This window comes from Rutilus rutilus, assembly GCF_951802725.1.
Source record: "Rutilus rutilus genome assembly, chromosome: 25".
NCBI lineage: Eukaryota > Metazoa > Chordata > Actinopteri > Cypriniformes > Leuciscidae > Rutilus > Rutilus rutilus.
This window is the reverse complement of record NC_140229.1, coordinates 18,469,719-18,475,696: the sequence shown is the minus strand read 5'-3', so window position 1 is coordinate 18,475,696 and position 5,978 is coordinate 18,469,719. Positions and strand designations below refer to the sequence as shown.

The following is a 5,978-nucleotide window of genomic DNA, read 5'->3' as shown; positions in this document are numbered from 1 at the left end:
ACACGTTCGGACGTTCCGCATTCTGACACCGCAGCGCGCAGCCTCTGCATGGGTTGTACCATGTGAGGGAGTTCTCCCCTCCCCTCCTATAGAGTTGGTTGGGTCCATAGCCCGTCTTTTCCAAAACGTTTTCTCAGGAGTAGGCTACCGCGGCACCGCCGGCGCCTACCGATAGCTGGGCCGGCCCTACCGTAACGGTACGCGTCAGGGAAGATGGATGGGAGGAAGAGGCCAGGAGGTATGGAAGCTTGTTTCCGCCACAGAATAAAACATTTTAAAAGATAATTGCGACTTTTTATCTCGCAATTCTGTCATTATTTCTCAGAATTGCGTGAAATAAAGTCGCAATTGCGTGTTATAAAGTCAGAATTGTGTGAAATAAAGTCGCAATTGCTTCTTATAAAGTCTAAGTGAATTATTATTTAACCTTTACATTATTTGTTGAACCATGGTATTAATACAAACTACAATAGTGACTAGGCTGCTTGTCGGTTCGCTGACACCGCGCCGCCTCCCTCCCTTAACGTTACTGTGTCCCGCACAAAACATTTGTTTGTTGTATAAGTCATAAGATAGATGTGTCCATTAATTTGATTATTAGGTTTGATTGTGCATTAGCCTCACATATGACTGACTTTGCTGTATGCAGGCAGCGATGTGATGATGCCTGATATGAACTTGGGTTGCTACATTAACTGAATTAATATATAAACATATATGCCACATTGATAGGTCACAGCCTACCCATGACAAGATTTCACCGCACGTTACTGGGGTCCCGATATCTCAATTTGTGAAATAAAACTTTTGTTCATCATCAGTCTGTGGCAATTGTTGTCTTCAATCATCTGAGGTAACTTTATTGTGAGAAGTGCCGCAAAGCAAAAGCATCTCTGCACGCCAGTCCATACCTGTCATTGTCTGGCTCAACCATGGGAAGATCTGGTTTATCCCTATGTTCCATTTCAGGATCTGGGCAGCCATGCTGTTTGAGGTAATTGTGAAGCACTGCTGTTGCAATTATGACAATACAGCATATTCTTGGTTCAAAGTGCAATGTGTTTCTGAGACACTGGAAACGACTCTTCCATACACCAAACATGCGCTCCACTGTACCTCTGGTATGGATATGAGCTTGGTTGTACCGCTGCTGCTCAGGTGTGACTGCATGAAGGTAAGGGGTGAACAAGAAGTTGGTCTGTGCATACCCACTGTCACCAAGTATGATTCCACTATGTTGACCACCTTCAAACTGAGCGTACAGACAGGAGTTCTAGAAAATTCTTGAGTCATGAGTTGCACCTTTCCAACGTGCAACAATGTTGGAGAACTGCATAGTGGGAGTGCCCACACTTTGTACATTTATTGAGAACCAGTTTGTACGATTTCTGTACTCCTCAGAATCTGCAGTAGAGGGACACTTTATTGGAATATGACATCCATCAATACAGCCAATGACTCCAGGGAAGTTTCCATATTCAAAGAACTCCACCTTGTAGTTGGCTTGGCCAGCAGCATCAGGAAACTTGATGTAGTCGTCCTTCAGTTCACCTATAGCTTTGCACACTTTGTGGACTATTTTGCACACAGTTGGTTCACTTACGCCACACAAATCGCCTGTTTCACGATGGAAGGTTCCACATGCCAAAAACCTTAAGGTGATCAGTACTTGTAGCGAAGGAGGGATAGGCATTCCCCTAAAAGAATCAGATGAAAGCCTTGTCTCAAGCAGACTAATTATGTCTGCTGCAGTTGCTTTGTACATGCGAAAACGGTCACTGAGTTGAAAGTTGATGTCATCAAAATCATTCAGTGGGTTGCTCCTGTCCATAACCACCCTTCTGTCTGGTCTAAATGGAGCTCTTTCATCATCATTAAAATAGTCCAGGTAATCCATTTAAGATCAATCTGGAGGCCAACATCAATTAATCTGAAGTTAAACCTGCCTCTGGCCAGGTTTAGTTTAAGCATTTACTTAAATCTAGAGTAGTTCTAATCAGACTTCTGGAAATCAGACTTTGTAATTCAGGACTAGGGAAAGTCTGAGACTATTTTAAACCATGTCTGAGGAATTCAATTTCAGTTAGTCTAGCTTAGATCTCCAATTTAGTCTATGATTAGTCTTAATCAGTGTCTGGGAAACCACCCCATAGTGGTAGTGTGTTCTCACTGAAAATTCCAAATAGAAAAAGTACACTTTAATGAAGTGTGGAATGTTGGACACTTCATGTACTCAACTGTCGCCTAAAATGTATACACTACACTATGAGTGCAGAGTGCGTATAAGTAGCCTATGTGGTGTAAAGTGTGTCATTTGTGACACAACTCTAGAGAACATGGGGTTTTTCCAAACCATATAGAAATATTTTCTTGCATTTATGCAGCTTTCCCCTTTTATTCTGTCACTGTCAGCTAATTATATTAAATATTCAATCAAGAACACCATACCAAACCATATCATCTTCTTCCGCTTATCCGGGGCCGGGTCGTGGGGGCAGCAGTCTAAGCAGAGATGCCCAGACTTCCCTCTCTCCCTAGCCACTTCCTCTAGCTCTTCCGGGGGGACACCGAGGCGTTCCCAGGCCAGCCGGGAGACATAGTCTCTCCAGCGTTGTCCTAGGTCTTCCCCGGGGTCTCTTTCAAGAACACCTTTTAGTCATTTTGTTTTTTTAAGGTAAACTTTTTTTTTTTTTTTTGGTTCTTTTTTTATCTGTGCCAACGTATCATTTGAATCCCACCAAGAACTACTGAAACATGTTGTTTCAAACCATGATTTTTTTCTTCACTAGCAAAATGAGTACAATGTCTGTACTGTAATTTCCATACAATGATAATAAATGGTGCACTGTTTTCCAATGTTATATAGCCATAGTCATAGTTATACACTGAAAATATATATTTTTAAATCCTCTCCACTGTAGTCCTCAAGTTTCATTTGTGTGCGAAAATTCATATTTGGTGTCACAATGGCTTTAGAAGAGTAGAAATAGAGTGAACAATTCATTCATATGGAGGTCGTAACCCTGGTCACCATTCACTTTCATTACATGAAATAAAAGCATCAACATTTTGCTAAATTTCATCTTTTGTGTTCCACAGAAAAGAGAAAATCATGCAGACATAACATAACATTTGCTACGATATTTAACTTTATTTTTCAGTCCAGGCCAAATATGTTCAAGTTAATTGTCACCGCCTGTTTAATTCTTAGGCAATTACTGTAGGAAATGGAGATGTTTTTAAGTTCTTATGTTCTACTGCAGCATAAATGTGTCTTCAGCCACTTTCCCATGTGATTTGATTGATTGATTGATTGATTGATTGATTGATTGATTGATTGATTGATTGGATTGATTGATTGATTGATTGATTGATATCTGAAGATCACATTCGATTTTTAAAGTCTTTAACCATGGAAATTTTATTAACTGAGAATTGGGTAAGAGACAAACATAAATTACTTAATTGGGGAACTTGAGAGACGAAACCATGCTGATGACCTGGGTCTGTGGTGGAGTAGTGAGTTTGATGTGTAATTAAACTCGAGGTTCTGTGAGGTGCGGACTAGATCGACTCCATTCCTAGAGCTTCCAAACAAATGGGTTTTTGGGGTGCGGACTGATGGGGCAGTGAACCCGAGGTTACCCTGTGAGTCAGTCCTCCTGTCCGATTTTAGGGGAAAATGGATTTCTCAGGCGTGCCAAAAGATCTCACAGACACATTATAATCCCCATAGGAAAATCGGTAACACTTTACTTGAAGGGGTGTGCATAAGACTGACATGACACCTTCATAATCATGACATGGCAGGTGTCATAAATATGAAGGAGGTCTTATGCATGTTTATGACAACTGTCATTAAGTGTCATTCGCTCAATTATGACATTTTTAATGCAAATATGACATTGTTTGAGATGTCTTTGTTATGACAACTTGACATAAACCAATACATCATAACCAGTCAGTGTCTTTGTCATGACAACTTGACATTACCAAGACAACATAAATTGTCATAAACATGACATAGCAGATGAATTATCAAACTTAAGAAACCACTTAGCTTTATGGGTTAGCATTTCATTAAACTGTCAGGTGGTTGGTTTTGACATTGGCTGTCATGAAGCCATTATAACTGTGTCATGAATGTTTTTCTTGACCTCAAGTACAGTGGTACAAATTTAATTTGTCATTAAAATGTTATAATGGCTTCATGACAGCCAATGTCAAAACCAACCACATGACAGTTTAATGAAATGTTAACCCCTAAAGCCTAAGTGGTTTGTTAAGTTTGATAATTAATCTGCTATGTCATGTTTATGACATATTTATGACAGGTTGTGTTGTCTTAGTAATGTCAAGTTGCCATAACAAAGACATCTCACACAATGTCATATTTGCATTAAAAATGTCATAATTGAGCGAATGACACTTAATGACAGTTGTCATAAACATGCATAAGACCTCCTTCATATTTATGACATGTGTCATGTCATGATTATGACGGTGTCATGTCAGTCTTATGCACACCCCTTCAAGTAAAGTGTTACCGGAAAATCTCACAGTAAAACTGGGAGTTGTGAAAAATATGATACACCGGTGTTGTGCCAGATTAGAAGTTTATCTATGTATCATCTTTTTACTCTTAATTAATTTTATAACTGTATCAAATGTCTCTTTTAATTTCTTTTATAACTGTTTTAATTTTCCTTGCTTTTATTTTATGATTATTTTAATTCCTTTCTGTAAAGCACTTTGAATTGCCATAGTGTATGAAATGTGCTATATAAATAAACTTGCCTTGCCTTGCCTTGCCTAACTGAATAAACTCTGTGTAATTTTCAACAATGTATAAAGATAGTATCGTATAGTTACCAAGGAGAAAAAAAAAGTGCGAAGGTGTCAGAAAAGATCTGGATGTGTTAGGGAAAATATGAAGTATCAAGATAAAGCAGCGTTCATTCATTCATTCTCTTGTCTCACTCTCTCGATACCTTCCCATCTGTCTCGTCACCGTCTCAAAGCTTCCTGCATGTAGATGGCCATTGGAAGAACAGAGATTTACACATTACGCTAATATTCCGCCTGATTAACATTTATGACTAGTGAAAAATCCTGCTGTTTTCTCCTCCACTGTGCCATGATAATTAATATCGGGCTCATTTTGATAAGCAGAGCATATCAAACAACAGATGCATTGTTTGTTAAACACAGCTGCACCTACCAGTGGCGGTGTGGTGACTGAAATTTGCATTGGCAATGATTTTTCCTGTTTTTTTTACTCTGTGTCACTTTCATTAAAAATAAAAAGACATTAAAAAACGAAAAAATAAAATAAGATTGAATAAATGTTTTCACTTTAAATTAAATATTCACATTCTCCATGGCATCGTTTGCAGAGAAGAGACGCTATTTTATTTTTTGTGTATTTATGTTTTGCAGAATTCTGTGTATCTGGTTACAATGAAAGAACTCGCTGCTGCTTCAGCCGACACACGGTAGAAATGTCCAAATAAAACTAGGTGTTCAACAAGCTGAAAGAAGTCTAGCCATTTCTTTGTTGGAAACTTTTAAATGCAACTGAAGATTTATTGTTGTCTGTAATGAGGTTTAATTGTTCAGGCGGGAACCTGCGGACGTTTAACACACTTTAATTCTAAAATAAACAAACAACAAAACAAAAGTAAAGCAGCAGCCCCTCAAGGACGACTGCCGCACACACATAACAGAACACAATGTGAATAGCCTGGTCCTCTCTCGTCCTTCACTGTCGTCATTCCTCCTTTTATCCATCTGGAGCTCCTGCGTGAGACACTCGCGGCCGGTTCCAAACACGGAGTTAAACTCACTGGCAGAAAGGCAAGCGCGATCCTCCTTATATGGCGTCTAAACAAGACAATTACACAGAACTCACCACTGCGTGACGTCAGCTTCACATTCTTTATTAAATATAAAGCATAAGACTGAACTTCGACACATCT

At 39.1% G+C, this 5,978-nt stretch overlaps 1 pseudogene across 1 annotated transcript; it reads right to left on the bottom strand.

The window, feature by feature from the left end:
- Positions 1 to 859: 859 nt before the first annotated feature.
- On the bottom strand, positions 860 to 1,897 carry LOC311284826 (putative nuclease HARBI1; annotated as a pseudogene). The gene has a single exon. The product of its transcript is annotated as a putative nuclease HARBI1 (transcript).
- Positions 1,898 to 5,978: the final 4,081 nt, after the last annotated feature.